Below are 23,785 nucleotides of genomic sequence, written 5' to 3' on the forward strand. Positions count from 1 at the left end.
CACGCGTGTGTTTGCATAGGGCAAGATCGGCAATATTTATACCTTAAAGGTGCCGAGATTGACGTAAGGATGGACATAGATACGTCAATAAAGATGTCATACGACTTGCTCGTTAGCACATACTTTTACTGAAGTTCTCTGTGAAATCAAAACAATGGCCGCACGGATTTTCCAGGTTGTCATAGGTTTGATTTGTTATGAGAACGTCGTATGCCTTATCAGGGGCTGGAGGAATGTCGCTTGTCTAATTAGATCTCAAGCGTTATGACCTAATCAGATAACACGTTCCTGTGCCGTAGTGTGACTGCGTCAGATAACGGTATCTGCATCATGGGGGTTTTCTGCCTCATGGGCTGACTGTTAGTTAACTTGATAGTTAGTTTAACCAGAATAGGGGGATCGATTCAGAACCTATAGGAATACATGACAGTTCCCTCATCCTGTTGATGCACAGGTGGCAAAAGTTGATTTCCATTTTCACAAGGCCACACAGGTGCAACAACTAACCAGAGCTCCAACAACCAAATTCTGAAAGGAAACAGGGAAAACAAATAGTATGTGGTTGCGTAATGGCCTGCACTATACTTTTAGTGCACACAAATCACTGTATGTTGGGCGCAAATGCAAATCCAGATCCTCACCGCTGACCACAAATGTTAGAAATGGAGTCTCTAGTTGGGGGAGGTAGGTATCTTTGTCCAAGTAGGGACCCTTCATCCTAGTCAAGGCAAGGGAGTTACACTCCTAAAATAACCCCTGCTCACCCCCTTGGTTGCTTGGCACGAGCAGTCAGGCTTATCTCAGAGGCAGTGTGTTAAGCTCTACTTCATGGCGCTCGGAGATCTTACTCAAGCAGGGGACAGAGCACACAGCAAAGTCCTTTGTTTTTACAACATTTTAAATTTAGCAAGTGGTCATTTGTGCAGATCCTTCAAGGGTTTCTTACAGTAACTAAGAGTTGGAGCGCACAAATATTGAAATTGAGTTGAAAAAAACATCCACTTGTGCCAACATTTTCACCTGTAACTTGGCTTGTCTAGCTATGGCAGATCTTTGAAAGCAATATACTGTTATGTCCATTGTACCCTTTTGGTTGTGGTGATATATAGGAGTTGTAGGTTCACCAAGATCCTGAGGTACCCAGAGCCAATAACTGAGCTGTGCTTTGCAATTGGTTTTCATTGTGTACCGGGTATATAGCAATTAATTTGGTAAAATATAAAGAGTGAAAAATAGGTATCAAGGACACTTATGGGAAAGAAAAATAGATTTTAGAAGCAGTAGTTATTTGCGGATCTCCAAAAGTGTGGGTACGGATACTACCATGTGAATTAGAGGACATTTTCCAAAATGACGTTGTCTTACATCTAGAGGGCAGAAATGCCTAGAAAGTCAATTGATAATAACACGTATTCTACAATTCCGTGTTCCCTGAAGTTTCTTGATAAAAATGGTACCTCACTTTTGTGGGTAGGCCTATTGTCTGTGACAAAAAATGACCCAGAATGCAACGTGGACACATCACATTTTATCACAGAAAACGGACCCTTTTTTCGCAATGTGCCTAGCTGAGGGTCATGGACACAAGCTCATCCAGAATCTATAGAAACCTAGCAAACCTGTACATTTTTGAAAACTATACACCCAGGGAATCCAGAATGTGGTGACTTGTGTGGCTCTCACCAGGTTCTGTTACCCACAATTCCTTGCAAACGTCCCAAAACATAACGTAGACACATCACATTTTTCCACGGAAAACTGACCCTTTTTTCACAATATGCCTAGCTGTAGATTATGGACCTAGCTCAGCCAGAATCCAGGGAAACCTTGCAAACCTGTACATGTTTGAAAACTAGACATCCAGGTGAATCTAGGATGAGGGGATTTGTGTGGCTCGCACCCGGGTCTGTGACCCAGAATCCTTTGCAAACCTCAAACTGTGTAAAAAAATATTTTCCTCACATTTCTGTGAAGGAAAGTTCTGGAGTCTGCAGGGAGCCACAAACATCCACCCATACAACATTCCTCCACATCTCCCAATAAAAAGGGAACCTCATTTGTGTGGGCAGGCCTAGTGCCTGTGACAGGATGAGGCCCAAAACACAACGTGGGCACATCACATTTTCCCACTCAAAACTGGCCCTTATTTCGCAATGTGCATAGCTGTGGATTTAGGACCCTTGCTCATCCGCACCTGATGAAACTTAGCAAAGTTGTGCATCTTTGAAAACTATACATCCGGGTTGAATATAGGGTATGGAGACCTATGTGGCTTTCACCAAGTTCTGTTACCCAGAATCCCTCGAAAACCTTAAACCTTGTCAAACATAACACATTTCCCTCCCAGTTTTGTGATGGAAAATTCTGGAATCTGCAGGGAGCCACAAACTACCACCCACCCAGCTTTCCCTCAAGTCTCCTGATAAAAATTGTACCTCCCCAGTACTGGTGGTAGGGAAGGGTCCAAAACGTATTGTGGAAATATCAAACTTATCTATCACCAAACAACCTGGTTTTTTAATGGGGGTCACCCGCGTTTGGTCGACATCTAAGGAAACCTACCTAACCCAGACGTTTGTGAAAACTAGACACCAGAGGGAGTCTAGGGAGGTATGGTTTGCATGGATCCCCCAACGGTTTCCTACTCAGAATCCCCAGCAAACCTCAAATTTTGCTGATAATGTCTAATTTTTCTCACATTTCTGTGTGGGAAAGTTATGGGATCATCAGGCTGACACAAAGTTCCTACCACCCAGCGTTCCTCCAGGTCTAACAATAAAAATGGTAACTCAATTGTTTGGGTGGGCCAAGTACCCGTGGCAGTAAAGGGCCCAAAACATATTGTGGAGACATCAAAATTACCTAGCACAGAGTGACATGGTTTTGCAAGTGGGGGCACCTGCGATTTTGGTCCCAGGCTCTGCGGCCATTAGGGAAACCTAACTAACACAGACATGTCTGAAAACTAGACACCAGGGGGAGTCCAGGGAGGTATGGATTGCATGGTTCCCCCAGAATTTTCCTACCAAAATCCCCTGTAAACCTCAAAATTAGCTAAAGAAATCTAATTTTCCTCATATTTTTGTGTGAGAAAGTTGTGGCTTCACTGGGCTGACACAAATTTCCTACCACCTGGGGTTCCTCCAGGTCTCCCAAAAAAATGGTGCCCAACTTGTGTTGGTAAGCCAAGTGCCCGCTGCAGGTTAGGGCCCAAAACGTATTATGGAGACATCAAAATTACCCATTTGTTTATTTTTATTTATTAATTTATTTATTTAAAAAGTTTTATATAGCGCTGGCTAGACCCGAACGTATCAGAGCGCTTTACGTAAGGTTCCACATATTAGCAAAATTACATCAGTTACATATTACCAATGATACCAATAAAAACATTTAGGGAGCATACAGGAAAAGGAAAATGGAGTGGGAAGGGTAAGGGGGTAGGAGAACAACGGAGAGAAGAAGGCAAGGTCTGCCTAAGGTCTGGCTGGAGTGAGAAGGGTAAGGGGTAGGGTATAGATACAACGGAGAGACGAAGGGGAAAGTCTGCCCAAGGTCCGGCTGGGTAGGTGACGGCTGAGGGGGAATCCGCAGCTCATCTCCTCTAAACCTATCAGGTAGCTCCACCGGACATCGGTCAAATAGTCGAGGGAAAGTTCAAAAAGTACATGTCCCGTGATCACCAGCTCACTGAAATCCATGTCATCCTCATCTGTGGAATACTCTTCAGTGCTTTTTATTTTTCCTCTAGAAGATGGGGGCTCCCCCAACTGCAGTGACCGCCTCACTGGCACAAACTCTTCACTTCACTGTTAAACATCACTGCCTTCTTTGGTGAATTTAAAGTAGAGGACAAGGGAACTATCACAGAGTCTGTGCTTGAACAAACAGGATTGATTATTTTGGGTTTATCCCTTGCCAACGCCTTGTTTCTAGGTCTTACGGCATGTACTTTTCATCAACCCACTTGGTAGTTTGAGCTGCTCCGCCCTCGAGATCCGACGTGCGGCCTTTCACAGTGTCCAGTCTGGTGTCATGACTATCAATTCTCGCTTCCAATCCATTGAGGCGCTGGTCGAGCAAATCGAGTCTGGTATCCAATGTCTTAAACCCAAATCGTGGCTCCAATAATAAGGCAGAGTTGTCTGGGGGTGCAGTGCCACTGGTAGCTCCAGCGGTAGCCTCTGCAGCCATCGCTGCGGTTTTTCGGCTGTCTGTTTTCGTAAGGACTTCGAAAGGGCAATTGTTTCGGCTTAGCATTTTTTCGCACCATTCCCAACAATCGCCAGGGTCTTCAATCAGCCCAGTTGCGCTATGGGGATCCTCTTCCCAGACATGCTCCCACACCATCCGTCTCCCACAGGAGGCAGTCCCAGAATGGCCGACTGAGCTTCTCAATGTTTGTGATCGTGGACTAGGGAGATGGCCGCTGTGTTGGCTGCATGTGCCACATCAAGCGCTATCCAACCCTACTGGACTCCAACTTGCACTATGCCATGCTTCTCCCCTCCTATGGTAATGCTCTATACATTTATCTGCTACACCAGTGGAATATGGGGGCACTCACCAGGTAACTGTAGCTGTGCACGGTAGTTCTTAGAGTGTTTGGTGTTGCTCTGAAATAGAAGCTCCTCAGGCTCAGTGCTCCGGTTAGCCACGCATGAGGAACGACACTGCGAGGGACCAATTGGCATCATCCTTGGGGACCTGAACTTCCACCTCGAGAACAACAAAGCCAACTCCGCCACCCTGATCGATAACTTTGCCAATCTCGGCCTCAGACAACTTGTCACCACATCCACCCACGCAGCCGGACACACGCTGGACCCCATCTTTTCCACCAGCGCCCATGTAGCCTTCAACCACACCACCGAACTCCACTGGACCGACTACCGCTGCATCCACTTCACTTTCAAGAAAACAACAACACACCACCACACCCAACAGCTGCCCCACCGCTGCTGGAGCAAAATCACCAAGGACCAGCTGACCACCACCCTCACCCAGAACCCACCCACTGACACCACCGAACCAGAAACCGTCACCGACAACCTGCGACATTGATTAATGACTGCGCCAACAGCCTCGCCCTGCTCAAGAAACCCTCCAACAGCCACGCCAGCAAGAGAGCCACCTGGTTCACCAATGAGCTCCTTACCTCCAAACGCACATGTCGGAAACTGGAAAATAATTGGCTCCACAAACGTACACCAGACAGCCACACAGCCCACAAAGACGCCACCCGCCGACACCACCACCTCATCAGGCTACCCAAGAGATCCTCCTTCAAAGACCGCCTGGACAACAACGCACACAACAGCAAAGAGCTCTTCAGCATCGGGAAAGAACTCTCCAACCCAAGCGTCAACACCAACGACATCCCGCCCTCACAAGAACTGTGAGACTCTCTGGTAACCTTCTTCCACCGCAAGATCGCTGACATCCACAACAGCTTCAATACCACGACCGGCCAGACACTCCAGACCCCACCATCCCTACGAACATCCCCCGCACCAAACGCCTGCTGGCCGCCTGGACCAACGTCACCGACGAGGAGACCCGCAAAGTAATGAATTCTCAGGATCACCCTCAGACCCTGCCCACACCACGTGTTCAACAAAGCAGACGCAGCCATCGCACCCCAGCTACGGAGGGCCATCAACACCTCTTTCGAGACAACGATATTCCCGGACAGCTGGAAACACGCCAAAATCAACGCCATCTCAAGAAGCCCAAAGCGGACCTCAAAGACCTCAAGAACTTCCGGCCCATCTCCCTGCTCCCGTTCCCGGCGAAGGTCATCGAGAAAGTCATCAACATATAACTGGCCCACCACCTTGAGGACAACAACATCCTAGAGCCATCCCAGTCCGTATTCAGGTGGAACAACAGCACCGAGACAGCCCTCATCGCCGCCACAGATGACATCAGACACCAACTGGACGACGGCGAAACAGCTGCCCTCATCCTCCTGGACCTGTCAGCCGCCTTCGACACGGTCTGCCACCGCACACTAAAGACCCACCTTCAAGAAGCAGGAATCCAAGAAAAGGCCCTCGACTGGACCACATCCTTCCTCGCCGGCAGGACCCAGAGCGTCCACCTCCCACCCTTCCGATCCGAAACCACCGAAATCATCTGCGGCGTACCCCAGGGCTCATCCCTCAGCCCAACGCTGTTCAACATCTACATGGCCCCTCTCGCACAACTGGCCCACCAGCATGACCTCAACATCATCTCCTACGCTGACTACACCCAGCTCATCCTCTCCCTCACCAAGGACCCGCACGCCTCCAAAACCAACCTTCATGAAGGAATGAAAGCCGTCGCTGACTGGATGAGGAGCAGCTGCCTGAAGCTGAACTCGGACAAAACGGAGGTCCTCATCCTCTGACCCACCCCCTCAGCATGGGACGACTCGTGGTTGCCGAACACGCTGGGAACAACAGACACCCACCGACCACGCATGCAACCTAGGGTTCATCCTCGACTCCTCCCTCTCCATGGTGAAGCAGGTCAGCGCCGTCATCTCCTCCTGCTACAACACCCTCCGCATGCTCCGCTGGGTCTACAAGTGGATCCCAACCAAAACCAGAAGGACGGTAACACAGGCCCTCGTCAGCAGTAGGCTGGACTACGGCAACGCACTCTACACAGGAATCCCAGCCAAACACCTGCGCCGACTACAACGCATACAAAACGCCTTCGCACGACTGATCCTCAATGTCCCCCACCACAGCCATATCACCCCCCACCTGAGAGACCTACACTGGCTCCCCGTCGACAAGAGGATTATATTCAAGTTCCTCACCCATGCACACAAAGCACTCCACAAAGCAGGACCAGCCTACCTGAACAGCAGACTCAGCTTCTATGCCCCCACCCGCCAACTCCGCTCCGCCAGCCTCGCCCTCGCCGCCGTCCCCCACATCCAACGATCGACCTCCTGTCAGCAGATCCTTCTCCTACCTCGCCGCCAAGACCTGGAACACCCTCCCCACTCACCTTCGGCTGACCCAAGACCTACTCACCTTCAGAAGACTCCTCAAGACCTGGCTCTTCGAGCAGTAGTGGCCCCCTCCCCCAGTGCCTTGAAACCCTCACGGGTAAGTAGTGCGCTTTACGAATGCATTGATTGATTGATTGAACCTTCTCCTACCCAAAATCACCTGCAAACCTTAAGATTAGCTAAAAAAAATAACATTTTCCTCACATCTCTGTGGGAAAGTAGTGGGATCACCGGGCTGACACAAATTTCCTCCAGGCCTCACAATAAAATTGGTACCTAACTTGTGTGGGTGGGCCAGGTACCCGCAGCAGGAAAGGGCCCAAAACATTTGTACCACCAAGGGGAACACTGGGTGGTAGGAAATTTATACCAGGGTAGTGAGCTTTCACAAAAATGAAATGCACTGTCACTAATTGAAAGAACAAAAATCTGAACCAGTGACTAACAGCTCGTGACTTGTAAAGAAGCATCAAGGCCCCAACTGCTTTACAGGTCATTCACACATCTTTCGCATGTGATACACACAAGACGATTCACACTTCCAGCCATGGAACCAACACATTACAACATTCACAAAAAGAGACAATGTAAACCCTGCCAGAGAAAGACAGAAAAGACAAATATTACTGCACAACCATCTGTTCCTCAATTAGACACACTTACTGGTTGGATTTGGCATGAGGGTGAGTGTTGGTTCAATACATAAAATGTTATCAACAAGAGATTTTACAATCATGAAATGCACTGTTAATAATTGACTGACAATTGAACCAGTGACTCACAGCTTGTGAGCTGTAAAGCCATGACAAGGCACCAACCTCTTTACAGGCTATTCATACACCTTTCACATGTGTGACACACACAAAACCATTCACACTGTTAGCCGTGGGCCTAGAACATTACAACACTCACATCAACAGGCAGCCCCATTCAAGGGCACATCACTTTCATATGCCCACATACCTGACACAGCAAGCCACAACAGCTGACAGATTGACTGGACTGGCGTTTGGCTACCAGTGTGTGTAGTAGCTAGCAGCCACCAAGCCCCAGTCCACACTCACCACCTGCCAAGCGCCAGTCTACACACACTGCCAGCCGAGTGCCAGTTCACACACACTGCCAGCCAAGCACCAGTCCACACACATCAGCAGCTAACTGCCAGTCTTCACACACCACCAGCAAAGCGCTAGTCCACGCACACCACCATCACATTTTGGCTTTTTTAAACAAAAAAGAAAACATAAACAAATTGTAAGTAGATACAAAACTGCAAACACAAAAGCTTAAATTGAATACATCGCACTAATGCCAATCTTGAAACTGAAGAAAAAATTTAAAACAATACAGACCAGGCAGTTCACTTTAACACTCATGGATGTTCCCAACAATTCTTTTGCATGTGGTATATTCTAAAACAAGCAAGCCCACACAGCACAGGTTTAAAAAGACATTTAAGTTTCCTTCCGCATACCTCTTCACCAACAGAATCTCCTACTGGGAAAGTCTTTTGTGGGGGTGGGAGGAATGTGATCAGCAAAGTGGTGATCTTTCAATCTAGCCACATCCTCCACCACTCCAACTCTAGGAACTGTTTGTTCCACTACAGCAAGGCTGCCTACCACAGACTTCTGAAACTTAACAAAAGTAAGCCTTGAATCAGGAGAGCAATTCTTGAACAAAATAAAAGCATTAAAGGTTGCTAAGTGGAAAAGATAGATAACCAACTTCTTATACCAAATGTAAGCCTAATGAAGAGCAGTGTAAGATTCCAACCTCTGAGTTATGCTATCAGCACCACCGATGTGCCTATTATAGTGTAAAATGCACACAGGTTTGTGCACTTCAGCAACTTGACCCCAGACAGTTACAGGTGAAGTACTTTCATCATGGATGGTTGTCAGCATGTAGACATCTCTTTTGTTTAAAAACTTCACAGCGAGAAGTTCCTCACTACGCAACGCACTGCACTGTCCCCGTTCAAGCTTTTGACAAACAACCTCTTTTGGTAAACCTTTATGGTTAGAGCGGATTGTGCCGCAAGCAACAGTGTCCACTTTGACCAATTCCCTGAGGAACTGCCCACCAGTGTAAAAGTTATCTACATATAAATAGTGACCTTCATTAAAAAGTCCTCTACCGAGGCCCCGATGTAGGTAAAATAGATTTACCGATTTTTAATTACCGAATTGCACCGATTGGGTAATTAAAAATCGGTAAATCTAAGGGGTGGATATGTAGGAACATCCAGATGTTCCTTTTACCGATTCGGTAAATATCTGTATTTACCGAATCGGTAAATACCGACCGGTAATGCCCCATTCATTCCTATGGGCTTTGAAGCCCATAGGAATGAATGGGGCATTACCGGTCGGTATTTACCGAATCGGTAAATACCGATTTTGACAAGGGTGCAGGGGGTGTCACTTTGACACCCTCTAGCACCCCCAAAAAAGATTCGGGTGCCATGTGGCAGGCATACCTGCCCTAAGGGCAGGTCTGCCTGTCATATGGCACAGGTGTGCATGCACACATGTGCATGCACACCGGAATCGGTATTTTACCATCAAATATATTTGATGGTAAAATACAGATTCGGTAAGGGTTGTGGGACTCAGAAGAGTCCCACCTACATATCGAAATTAACGAATAGGTAAAAATACCGAATCGGTATTTTACAGATTCGGTAAATTTACTGATCGGTAAATTTACCGAATCTGTAAAATATTTGGCCCTACATACCATTTTGTAAATACCGATTTTCGGCCGTTACCGACCGACCTACATCCGGCCCCAAGTTCCCACCCAATTTTCCCCCTCACTCCGAAAGTGGACGGACAACCAGGGGGTCAATCCAGCAATCTCTACCAGTGTACACCTAAATTAGAGACATATCCAGTCCTACTGTCACACAGCACATACATCTTAATTCCATATCATGCCCTCTTGCTGGGAATGTAGTGCCTTAAAATCAAGCAGCCTTTGAACAAGACCAAAGACTCATCCACAAATATTTCATTCCCGGGAGCATACATCACAGAAAATCGATCTACACTGTGATCAAGGACAGGCCCAATCTTAAAACGATGGACACAATCAAGTTGATCTTGTGGCAACGCTAAACCATTATTGACAAAATGCTGCATCTGAAACTGAAGCAAATACCGATCATGACTCCTGATTGCGGGATTTATAGCTGTTGCCATCATGGGACTAGTAGACCAAATTGAAGACATAGATGGCTTCCCGTATCAAGCCCATCAAAAAATGAAACCCAAGAGCTTCTTCAACTCTTCCAGATTCATGGGAGCCCACCGGGTAGGTCTAGAGTGTGGCAAAAGTCTTGCACTGATGTACACCAAATACTGTTCAGCATTCAAATTAGTCTGCTAAACAATCTCCTCCAAAAATACATTGTACATAAACAACTAAAACAATGTATAGCCAAAAAGTTTTCAGTATCCACTCTACACCCTGAGACACCAGTAAAGTCAGGCAACGCCGGCTGCACCATGTCTGGGATAACCCAGAGGTCAGCTCTTCCAATGTGAGGTCTTGCAGCTCCAGGCTGCAGTTCAGATGACTTTTGCTGTACTATCGGTGTTAGACCTGGCATCCTTGGCGTGGTTTCCCCCTGTCTTTTTGCCTCTGTCCCCTGTATTTTTGATGCTGTGCTGGATTTCGTTTTTGCTGGTTAAATGCTTTGAACACTTTGCCACTGCTGATAAGTGCTCCCTGTGTAATTGGATATACCTGATTGCCATATTTGTATCAGCTAGAAGTCTCTAGTAAAGTGCACTGAGTGTGCCAGGGCTGGTGATGTCAAATGCTACTAGTGGGCCTGCTGCACTGATTCTACCACCCACATGAGTAGCCCTAAAATGGTGTCTCGGGCCTGCCACCGCAGTGCCTGTGTGCAGTCTTTGAACTGCCATGTCCTCCTGGTCAGTGTCCCCACTGATCGGGCCCAACACTTCGCTTTCTGTGCACATTGGTCACCCCTATGGAAGGCCCAAGGTACCCCCTTGGGCAGGGTGCAGTGTATGTGAAAGATAGGGCATGCACTTGTGCAGGTGACATGTTCTGCTAGTGAATTACAGCCATTTTCGTTTTTCACTGCTGTAAGGCTATCTTGCTCCGTAGGCTATCATGGGGATGATGGCTACAGTGGCTACCAGCATATCTTCCCATAGGAACAAGATAGGACATAAAAGTCTGGTATCCCTGAACTCAGATATTAATAACCCCCCCCCCTGGGAGGCTGGCTGGGTCAGCCCTAGGCTCAATGACTGCATTTGCAACTTGAGTGGTGGAAGGAGATAGCACTTGGGCCTGAATAGGGCTGTACCTGCCTTCCACAATACTGGCTCCACCTCCTGCTGGGTGGCTGACGACCCTGCCCCTCACTCTGAAAGGAAAGGAGAAGCCAGGAAAACAAAGTGCTCAAGGAACACCCAGAACTGGTTCAGACCGGGCTCAGGGCCCACTTACACAAAATACTTTTAGGGGTATAAGTACAGGACCCCTGACAACAGAAGATTAGATCATCCTGGAACCAAGAAGGAACCTCTGCCAAGGAGAAAGCTGAAACTGAAGAAGGAAGACTGTCCTGCTGTTGCTCTGCTGGACTGACCTGCTGTTGCTTTGCTGCCAAGGAGAGGGGAAGCACTTTGCTTTGTGCTGTGTCCCCTTCCTTGAAGGAATCTCCAAGGGCCTGAGAGAGAGCTGGCTCCCTGTTATGAAGTCCAAGGAACAAAAGGACTTCACCCCCAGCTTCCCTGAACTCTACTGAGAGAGTTCTGTCCTTCCTGGAGTGCTAGGCCCCTGGGTGGTGCCTCTGGAAGTTGTACCTGTGTTGGGGGCTGGAAACCAAGCTTTTTAAGACTTTGCTTGAGAAAATTTAGCGCAATCCGGTCGAGCGAGAAAATTCCCGCCGCTACGAAGACTGAGATCGTCGCAGCGCCTGTCGCCGCTGCCTGAAGACGTCGCACCCTTCGTTAGCGGGAAGATTTCCGCCGCTGCGAACATCGTCGCAGAGCCTGTCATTGCTGGGTGAGATCTCCGTATCATGTCGCTGCGAGAATAGTCGAAGAGCCCCGAGAATCTTCGCATCATGTCTTTGTGGGAGAAAACTTTCTACGGAACCTACGCACCGCAATCTATACATGTCATCGCCTTCCTCCCCATACAGATCGGATTCATTGCTATACGCCACTACATCCAGCGGAATTGTCGCTAACGCCTCCCCTGGGTCTCAGGAGTAACGCATCGCTTGTTTTCCACCGCAACAGCTTCTGTGCTTGGAACTTTTTATCGCTAACAAAGGTACTGTGGCTAAAACGTGACGCAACTGTGGATTATTTTATCGCTAAACCTAAGAACAGTTTTTCAACCATATTTTTGAACTGTGTATGTTGGATTTTTGTCGTTTTGGTCTTGTGTAGTTTAGATTAAATACCTTTATTTTTCTAAACTGTTGTGAAGTCAGTTTGTGGTGTTTTCACTGTGTTCCTGTGGGTTTTGGTATAGATACTTTACACATTGCCTTTTATAAGCCTTGACTGCTCGTGCCAAGCTACCAAGGGGGTGAGCAGGGGTTATCTCAGAGGGTTTCCTCTTTACACTGACTGGAAGCATGGGTCCCTATTTGAACAGTGGTACCTACCTCTGCCAACTAGAGACCCCCAGTTCTAACATTGTTGATCAGCAGTGGGATTTGAACTTGTATTTGTACTAGACCCACAGTGATTGCTGTACATCACTAGTGAGTGCAGACCACTATGCCACCGCATACTACTGTTTTTTTTGGTTGGTTCTATTTTTGAGTAACTCTTCAAAGCATCATGTCTGTGAATGGAAAGGCACCCAGTGAGGAGGCAGAATTGGAATTGGAATTTGTCATTGAGGATTTGTATTCCTACAAGGTTACACAGCTTAAGCAATTCTGCCAGGAGTTTGAGTGCCCCATAGAGAGCAACGCCAGGAAAGAGGAGTTGCAGAGAAGCTTGAAGACCCATTGGGAGGCACAAGAGGGAAATGATACAAGTACAGAGAATGGTTTTCAAACCACAGATCTGCCTGTGAGCAGAACAGGCTCAAGGCCTGGCAGCAACCATTCCAGTAGGGGTTTCACCCAAGAAGAGTTAGAGGAGAATCAAAGAGTGAGAGAATATGACTTGGAAGTCATGAAGTTAAAAATGGAGAGAGAAAGGGCGGCGGAGGAGAGCAAAAATGCCCGGGCCCTGGAGGAAAAGAAATTGCTTTTGGCTCATGAGTTGAGCATGAGAGAACTGGATCTTAAAGCCAAAGAGGAGGATGCCAGTTCAAATGGTGGCAGAGCAAAGCCAGCGCAGGGTGGTAAAGTATATATTCCCAATGATCTGGTACAGAATTACAATAGGAGTGAGGATATTAATGCCTGGTTTACTTCTTATGAAATTGCATTGAGAATGAATGGTGTGCCTGAACAGCATTGGGGGCAGGCCTATGGAAACATTTTGAGGCTTCTGGGAGGAGTCCTCTAGAGCCCTTAGAGTTAGCAGGTGCCATGACCTACTCCAATATGAAGGAGGCCCTTTGTCTCAGGCATGGACTTACTCCAGAGCAGTACAGACTGCAGTTTAGAAACTCTAAGAAGAAAGAGTCTGAGACTTGGATGGAGTGTGTGAATTTGTACTTGTGTGCACTGGAAGGTTGGATGAAGGGCAGCAAGGTAACTGATTATAAGGGGTTGTTGCGTTTAATTAGTTGGGAGCCCTTGAGTAGTCTTTGTGTTCCAGAGCTGCGCCAGCATCTTTTAGACAGCAAGCCGACAGACCACATTGAGCTTGCTAAGGAGGCGGACCGCTGGATTAGTACAAGGGTCCACAGAGGAATTGTGGGTACCAAAGGTGGGCAGGGTCCCCAGCAGAAGAGTGGGGGGACCATGGCAATCAAAAGTAGTTCTCTCAAGAGCACCAAAATAGTTCTCAGGGAAAGGAGTCCCAACCCCCCAGACCTTGACAGCCATGGCCCCCTAGGGGCAGATGTGAAAACAGAGGTCCCCCTACCTGCTTTCACTGCAATGAGGTGGGACATGTTATCAACAGGTGCCCCAAGAAACCCCCAGCACCCGCTGGTGCTCCAGCCCCAGGGTTAGCAAGTAAAGTTTAGGGAGGGGATTCAATTTCTAGTGGGCAAGGGGAGCTAGCAGTGATGACCCTTGTCTCTTTAGGAGACCAAGAGAGGGTCCAGGAAACCTTACTGCCCCCATAATACTAAGAAATACGGGCAGAAGGTGACCGTCAATGGGAGGGAGATAGAGGCTCTCAGAGACGCAGGAGCCAGCGTGACATCCATGAGACGTCAGTGGGTGTCTGAAGAGCAGTGTATCCCCAATGTACTCCACCCAGTAGTTGCAGATGATAGCTCAGTGCACCTCTGCAAAGTGGCAAGTTTTCCCTTTGAATGGGGGGAGTCTCTGGTCTTTTGGAAGTTGTTGTAAGTGATGCCTTGCCTGTAGACTGTCTGCTAGGTAATGACCTGGAGAGTTCTCCATGGAAGGATGTAGATCACAGAACTCATTTGGAGATGTTGGGTTTGCCTGTGTGGATCTGTGTGACCACGCGTGCTATGGCAGTCAGTAGGGGTGATTCAGCAGAACTGGAGCCTGAAACAGTGGCCCAGAGACCTGCCAGGAGAGGAAAGGGCAGAGGGCGTGGGAAACCAACCCCAGCCGTTCCCACGGTCCATGAAGGAGCAGAACCTGAGGGGAATGCCCTGGAACCTACAGGGGAATAGGTGGCCGAACTGGGCGACCTGCCTTAGCTGACCCATTGGCAGCAAGAAGGTGGGCCCTCCAGGGAGGAATTCTGCAAGGAGCAGAAAGAGTGCCCTTCTCTCGTTGGTATGCGGCAACAAGCTGCAGACCAGTCAGCAGGTGGAGCGTCCAGAGATCACTTCATCTACTGGAAAGATGAGTTGTTATATAGTGAGCCTAAGTTTGCTGAGCCCGGTGCAGCCCGCGTGCTGGTGGTACCCGCGCACTTCAGGAACTTCCAAATGGGTCTGGCTCATGACGTGCCTCTCGCAGGACAACTGGGGCAAGACAAGACCTACCACAGGCTTGTCGCCCACTTCTACTGGCCCCAGATGAAGAAGCACTTTGGTACCTTTTGTAGATCTTGCCAAACTTGTCAGGCCAGTGGCAAGACTGGAATGAAGTATAAGGCACCCCTCCAACCCTTTCCTGAGGTGAGCACCCCTTTCGAGCGGGTGGGCATCGACATTGTGGGGCCCATGGACCCCAAGACAGCCTTAGGCAACAGGTTCATCCTGGTCTTGGTGGACCATGCCACCCGGTACCCAGAAGCAGTCCCTCTCAGGGCAATCACAGCACCCTTGGTGGGCCGTGCATTGATGGGGAACTTTTCCTGTGTGGGGTTCCCCAGAGAGGTGGTCTCTGACTGGGGTACCAACTTCATCTCTAGGTACATGAAGTCTCTGTGGGAGGAGTGTGGGGTAACTTATAAGTTCACCACTCCTTATCACCCTCAAGGAAATGGGTTGGTTGAAATGTTCAAACGCATCCTGAAAGTTAGGATTATGGGCCTAGCGGAGCCCATGGGACGGAAGTGGGACGTCTTCCTACCATGCCTGTTGTTTGCCTACAGGGAAGTGCCTCAGAAGTCCTGGGGGTTCAGTCCCTTTGAACTCCTGTATCGCCAACCTGTTAGAGGACCTCTCAAACTGGTGACGGATGGGTGGGAGAAATCCCGTGGGAAAACCCCCCAGGATGTGTTCAGCTGTGTGCTGGCCATCCGCAACCAGACACAACGCTTCAGGAAGCTCGCTCAGGAGAACCTGGAAGCTAGCCAGGAAGAAATGAAAAGATGGTACGAGCAGAATACCACTCTGGTCGAATTTAAACCTGGGCAGAAAGTGTGGGTGATGGCGCCAGTGGAGCCTTGTGTACTCCAAGACAAGTGGACTGGGCCAAATGAGGTGGTGGAGCACAAGGGCGAAGTAACTAGTGATGGTCGGATTCCACAGATCCACGATCCGCGGATTTTGCGGATTTGCGTATTGTTGATCCGCAAAATCCGCAGATCTGCGGATTTTTTTTTCGATTGTGCTCGTGAAAGTCAAGGATGCAAAGGCCTCTATCCAGCATCACAGCTGATTTTCGACGGTAGATTTGGGAAGAAAGCACACCTGCCCAGCCTCGACAATGCTCACGATTGTTTTTGGGCTGATGAATGCGTCACTGAATTTGAGCTTCAACTGTCCATCATAGTGGGTAAATGGCGGGAAGACGGTTCAAACCGCAAGTGTGTGGGCGGGGCCAAATGGGTGGGGATTCCATGCGAGCACACATGCCTCTGGTGTGTATAAAAGGTCAGAGACCGATCAGAGCAGCAAATGACGAGAAAGAAGCTGCTGGTCACAGGAACAGCCAGGGTATTGCGCTCGTGAAAGTCAAGGATGCAAAGGCCTCTATCCAGCATCACAGCTGATTTTCGATGGTAGATTTGGGAAGAAAGCACACCTGCCCAGCCTCGACAATGCTCACGGTTGTTTTTGGGCTGATGAATGCGTCACTGAATTTGAGCTTCAACTGTCCATCATAGTGGGTAAATGGCGGGAAGACGGTTCACACCGCAAGTGTGTGGGCGGGGCCAAACGGGTGGGGATTCCATGCGAGCACACATGCCTCTGGTGTGTATAAAAGGTCAGAGACCGATCAGAGCAGCAAATGAAGAGAAAGAAGCTCCTGGTCACAGGAACAGCCAGGGGATTGCGCTCGTGAAAGTCAAGGATGCAAAGGCCTCTATCCAGCATCACAGCTGATTTTCGACGGTAGATTTGGGAAGAAAGCACACCTGCCCAGCCTCGACAATGCTCACGATTGTTTTTGGGCTGATGAATGCGTCACTGAATTTGAGCTTCAACTAGGGCACATGCTTTATTGCTATCTGTAAGTGCTTCCTGTTGAGGTTTAATTTTTGTGACAGGACCATCGTGCCAGAATGAACCCTGCTCTATCCTGTAACTATTTTAGGATGGCGCCGGCAAGCTGCCAGCGCCATCCTGAAATAGTTACTAAGTTAGCTTCAACAGGAAGCACTAATAGATAAAATAAAGTAGATGCTTGAGCACCAGCTTTATTTTATCTATTTGTGCTTCCTGTTGAAGCTAACTTAGTAACTATTTTAGGATGGCGCTGGCAGTTTGCCGGCGCCATCCTAAAACAGTTACAACTTCTTCAAGCGTGAAGGCTTGAACTTTTGCCCCCCGGATCCGCCGCTCGCGGATTTGCAGATTTTTGGTAGTTCGCGGATTGCGAATTTACCGAAAATCCGCAAAATCCGCGAGCGGAACGGATTTTGCGCCCATGCCTAGAAGTAACCTACTTTCTGTGTGCCTCTGGAAGTTGTACCTGTGTTGGGGAGCTGGAAACTAAGTTTTTAAAGACTTTGCTAATGAAAATTTATCGTAATCCCGGCCGAGTGAGAAAAGTCCTGCCGCTAGGAAGACCGAGATCGTCGCAGTGCCTGTCGCCGCTGCCTGAAGATGTTGCACCCTTCGTTAGCGGGAAGATTTCCGCTGCTGCAAACATCATCGCAGAGCCTGTCATCGCTGGGTGAGATCACCGCATCACGCCGCTGGGAGAATTGTCACAGAGCTCCAAGAATCATCGCATCGTGCCTTTGCGGTAGAAAACTTTCTACGGAATTTACGCATCGGAATCCATACAATTCATCGCCTCCTCCCCATATAGATCGGATTCGTCGCTACTCGTCGCTGCATCCAGCGGTCTCAGGAGTAACGCATCGCTTGTTTTCCACAGCTACAGCTTCTCTGCTTGGAACTTTTTATCGCTAACAAAGGTACTGTGGCTAAAACGTGACGCAACTGTGGATTATTTTATCGCTAAACCTAAGAACTCTTCAGCAACCATATTCTTGAACTGTGTATGTTGGATTTTTGTCGTTCTGGTCTTGTGTACTTTAGATTAAATACCTTTAATTTCCTAAACTGTTGTGGAGTCAGTTTGTGGTGTTTTCACTGTGTTACTGTGAGTTTTGGTACAAATACTTTACACATTGCCTTTGATAAGCCTTGACTGCTCGTGCCAAGCTACCAAAGGGGAGAGCAGGGGTTATCTCAGAGTATTACCGCCTTACCCTGACTAGAAGCAAGGGTCCCTATTTGGACAGTGGTACCTACCTCTGCCAACTAGAGAACACCAGTTCTAACAATCGGCATATCAAAAACAGGCACTTCATCTGCCCTGATAGTGGCTTCATCATCCAATAATTCCTCTCTGACATAAAGTTCACTGCCAGAATCCTCAACCCCTTCTTCGCCTCAGATGTCGAGTCAGTCTCATAATCATGGTCAAAGCAAGACTCAAAAAATCATACCAACAACCTGCTGAGTAGTCATCCTGCGGTTAGACATAATCCTTACTAAGAAAGGAAGCTTTACAAACAAGTCAACAACTAACACTGTTCAAAATCAGTAATAAACAAAGCGTGGCTTTAACACAAAGATCTTTATACTCAAAAAATATACGACTCACTTGCCAGAGACAGATAAACTCACCAGCACCTACTCTACAGAGACACTTGCAAAAACAAGTAATATCCCACTAGAAAGAAAAAACTAAACAAATTACTCACAAGACAACAAAATACACATCGAGCACAAATGTCAAATGATTCTCGCACACAATAAAACTGAAGCAAAATATACTACTTTTATTACACCATTTACAAAAACACATTCAAACAGGAAAATGACACTCATTTATAGTAAATAGTACAAAAAACATTTTCTTACCTAACACATGCAATTACACAAACTGCAGAGCTACCAGTGATGAAACCACAACCTGGAAAATCAGTCAAAAGAGCAAAAGCCTTGAACTAGAATAGAAAGGAGAAATAAAACATTACAATTGCATATTACAAAAAAAAAACAATTAACATTATAACACTCTATGTCACTATCCAAATAGCCAATCTGCCAAAAAGGAGGACAGAAAAAAGTCAAAAGCTAAAATACCCGATGCCCTCTCCCATTGGGGCAACCCTTACCCAAGGGGCCACCCCAAACATAAAAATATACATATCCCTGTTGGGCCTCAAAATAGGGGCAGAAAGCAGAAACAAGAAGCAAAAAAAATTGGGGGGTGATCTTTACCCAAAGGACCACCCCCATGTGCAAAGATTGCAATTCTGTGGTGCTAGTGATGTTTTCTGCCCCCTACCCTGGGGTAGATGGGCCTTAAAATTGGCCCAATCTGTCCCCGGAGAGGCAGAAAACGGGCAACACAAAAAGCCCCCCTTTGCAAGCAACCCTTGCCCAAGGGTTCACTTCCATTTACTAGTGGGTTTTCTTTCCCTCAGGGGGCAGATGTCCCTTCAAATATGACCGATCCACCCCAAGGGCTGCAAAAAATGGCCTCAAGTATCCCCCATAAATTGGGAGAGGTGATCCTTGCCAAACAGATCGCCCCCAGGCACAAACATGCACAAACAATAGAAATCACTGGTGGTAGTGGGATTTCTACACCCCGCGGGGCAGATGGCACTTTAAATAAGGCTGATCCACCCCTAGGGCAGCAGAAAATGGCCTCAAGTATCCCCCAAAAATTGAGGGAGGCGATCCTTGCCCAACAGTTCACCCCACGCACAACCATGCACAAAGATCTAGATTCCCTGGTGCTAGTGGGGTTTTCTACGGCCTCAAAATCGACCCAATTTGTTCCCCGGGGGTGGTGGGGCAGAAAATAGCTGGCAGAAAAGGCTTCCATTCTGTAAAAAAAATCCCTGGTGCTAGTGAGGGTATTCTTGCTGCACAATCGCGAACCCATGCATGATCGTGCAGCAGGAATGCCCTGCAAAGAGACATCGGGGAGAGGAAAAACTTGAAAGAATAATCTAAATCAGAGGGTAGAGCATCAAGTATTTGAAATCCAGCTCGTAATTCATTAGTATTAGCCCTCTTCTACTCAGCTTGTTACTTCACTTGCTGAGGGAACAGTTGGCTTATTGATTTCTATCACCTAGGAGTCCAAGAAGATAAAAATATTAACATGCCCCTATTGGCCAACATAAAAGTCTGCCTAGTTCTAAAACTTACACCCTCAGTAATTCTATCTAGAAAGTCTGAGTGTGATAATTAGATGAGTCAGGGTGCTGTGTGGAGTATTTTACTCGCTCCTCAAGGGCTAAGGTGGATTAAGGGCTTAAGCTGGATTTCAAATACTTGATGCTCTACCCACTGATTTAGATTATTCTTTCATTCTTTTTGACAATGTCTTTCTGTTATTTTTTGGATTTACTGTGAGTTGATTTTAGAAGGAAGGAAAAAAGAGTTATGTTATTTATGGTATATTCAAATAATTCCATAAATCTAGATTTCCTATTTTTCCTTCTTCAGAGCGGTGCCTCACGCTCTGAGCTGTTGCCAGGAGTGGTGAGGACTTCACCCGCACTAGCACGGGTAAGATAATGAAATTATGTAAACAAATTGGAACATTTAATACAAGAAATGTACATAATTCAGCAGTTTCTTGAGTGAGATGATTTAATTTCATAAGCACATACGGGTATTAACAAGGAATAAAATGTCATTGTATCTACATATCTATTTTTTCCAGGTGACATGAAAAATCCTGTAGATCATTAGTTTGAAGACGACAGGTGACTGTAGGTTTTATCGTTCTACCTACCTATCATCACAGTTTTTTTGCACACACTAACTTTGCAGTAGCATTACTATCCGAAACATTTAGACCCTTGCCCTAGACCTACGCGATCGAAAATCTATTTAGATCGCATTTACACTGTTATTATTGATTGACACCCAGCGATAACCAATAAATATATTTATTCGCTTGGTAGCCAATTTTAAATTACTTTATAAATTCATTTCTCCTGACACTACAATTGTTTCACCCATATAATTTCATACATGCTTCATAGATCTTAGGAGATCAGACTCACTTTCCCTTTTGTTTAAAACATCTGCGAGCTCCACCCTCATAGTGAGAGGGTTGCAGCCCTTGTTTGCACCAGGATTTGCAACTAAGAGGAGATCCCAGATGATGAAGCATGCCACCTCGGTGGGTGATGGGATTCCGTACTCTTAAATAGGACTTTTTTCTCTGAATTTTGGTTAGTATTTGTTGTGCTTTTTGACTTTTTCCTGTCTGGAACCACACAGACCCACAGACTTTATATGTTTATAGAATTCTTTGAGGCCTCCATTTGTTAGTGCAATTGGCCAATGGTCGTATTCCATCTTTTACACTTGAATGAGGGTTTTTTGTTGGGACATAGCAACACGAGAATTGCAAACCCAGGTTATGCAGGAAAAGTGATCTATCAAAGAATATATTCAAATTACTATATTGTTGTGTATAATATGATGTGATAAATGTGAGTCTGTGAAAGACAAATATGACCTTTATTAAGAAAATTTGTGTCCGTCAAATTGAAATAAAACTGCTTGCCTTTGAACAGTTAATGTTTAATTGAATATATGAGGAAAGGTATCTCATCATTAAATGTATTGAAATATATGTATAATCTGTACATTTGTTTGTTTTTAAGTTGGGCTTTGTGTGCACTTACGTTCCAGATTTTTTCCTTTTTTATTACTTTTGAGTTTTCAACTTTTTACAATATAAACTAACTAATTAATTCTCTACATTTAGGGGCAATGTTAAATGAAACTCATGTGTTTTAATTGTACTACTGTAATATGAGGATGTCACAGGTGACATATTGTTTGTTTTTCATGGTGCAGTATTAACTGTACTTTTAAAGCACAAAACGTTAGATGTAGGACTACAATTTATTTAAGTACTCCCAATATGTAGCAAAATATCAAACAACTGAGAAAACTGAATATTGTCATAGTGAGAAAGTGCCCCTCCTTGTTTGGCCCAGTCCCCAGTATATGTGGTCTGACACCTTAAACATGCTACATGTCTGAAATCCTACTTGTATATTTTATTGTCCAGTAAGACCATGCATAGTATATGGTGCCGTAAATACCCTGGTGGCAGGGAAGTTAAATACCATTAGCAAGTACGATGGGACCCCCTCAACAAACTAAATATGGCCAAGGAACAGAGGGGAAGAAAAAAACATTACTAAGGAAAATTGTTCCAACACCGGCCATTAATCTTCAGATACTGGTGTACATCCCACATTTAATCAAACACAAGGTGACAGATACATAACAATCTTTTTTATTTTCTTCAAAGATATGAAGTTTTCTTTATTTTCAATTTCTCAATCTTTTTATATTCTTCATTATATTTTAGTTTATAAGGAACATTTAATCACAAATACAATTTATAAGTATATACATAATTTATATAGGGAAAAGGAGAATATGATACAACAATAAATAAATAAAAAATTTATCACAAAATACCTAAAGTAAATAAGCCCCTGGTACCATTCACTCAATCAAAAAATACTACCACAATCACACCCATTCTTCATTCACAACCACAACAAGAAGAAGAGAACTGAATTTTAATTGGCAGAAAAGTTACGCCAATTAATAGGCCTCAAGGCACAGTATGAGACCCAGCACTAGGGAAGTTAAATACCACCTGTGGACCAAAGCACATATTGAACTATCCACCAGGCTGACTACGAAAACATGGCTACAGGCCTGTATCTGTAGCTTTATTACTGCAGATTAAAGCTTACAGGGAGGTAAGTCAAAACAAATTTTCTAAATGCAAAACATTTCACTGCTAATTAGGCTCGCAGTTCACAAGGCAAGGCATCTAGTGTTTAAAAGTGGAACATTTATAAATAAACGTTGGTATGTTCCTACCGCACATAGCCTCCAAAAGCACTTTTTTCTGTATAGGTACTGTGGGGTTTATATGAGAAAAGTTAAAGTACAATTAGAATGCTCTGCACCTAGTTCCAGAAAATTAGGTTCAGCAGACTCTTGTTGCTCTTGAGTTAAACGTCTGAATATTTGGTTTGCTAATGGCACAATTTGATTCCAAACTCACTGCTCTCAGCCTTGAATGCAGTCACTGCAGTACTGAGGTTTGTTTTGGTTTTGATGGTGGAGGTAGCATTGTGGATACAGGGTTGATACTCCTTTCAGCATATTCCTCACCAGAAGAGGTTGAATCAGTACCCTGTTTTACGCACATTGCCATGAAAAGGATGATGCTTTATGCTAGTGGTGGTAACAGACTTCAATCTTCTTCTCCTAACTGGCCAAGTGTTTAAAAGGATAATGCTTCTTTGGTCCATATTCTTTAATATAGTCCAACATGTAAATTAACTACATAACATTGGGTATCGTTCCAGGGACCATGAGAGTTTGGAGGGACAGACAAAAGTGTTTTAAGTTCATAAAAAAATACTTAGTGTCTCTAGAGGGCCTGTGGGAATCAGGTGCACAGACAATCATTGATATAAATTATTAAAAGCAACTACCATGGATTACAAATAATTACAACCAACCATGAGTACACAAATATATGAATATGTGTGCACTGTACACTAGGGATCTGACAGAAATTTACAATGTTTGAGGAAGTTTGATAATTTCAATAGGAGGCAATACACACATAGACTTGACAGTGGAGTTGTCAGAAAAAAACACAGGTTGGGAACGTCCAGGGACAAGTGTATTTACGCCATCCAATGGGGATAATGATAAAGAAATGCAAGTTTCCCAAAGCAACATTCCAGTGTCCTAAAGAAAATGGAATGGAAAGTCTAATGTAAAGTTGAAGTC

The 23,785-nt window shown here is 45.9% G+C and overlaps 1 long non-coding RNA gene across 2 annotated transcripts in view; it reads left to right on the forward strand.

Annotated features, from left to right (window-relative positions):
* Positions 1-23,785, forward strand: part of LOC144827737 (uncharacterized) — a 95,232-nt gene that overhangs the window by 16,726 nt on the left and 54,721 nt on the right. For both annotated transcript variants that reach the window (XR_013610337.1, XR_013610336.1), the window contains exon 2: positions 20,438-20,500. This is a non-coding gene — a long non-coding RNA (uncharacterized LOC144827737). The remainder of the gene's footprint in view (positions 1-20,437; positions 20,501-23,785) is intronic.

The sequence above is a fragment of the Lissotriton helveticus genome, chromosome 4_1 (genome assembly GCF_964261635.1).
Source record: "Lissotriton helveticus chromosome 4_1, aLisHel1.1, whole genome shotgun sequence".
NCBI lineage: Eukaryota > Metazoa > Chordata > Amphibia > Caudata > Salamandridae > Lissotriton > Lissotriton helveticus.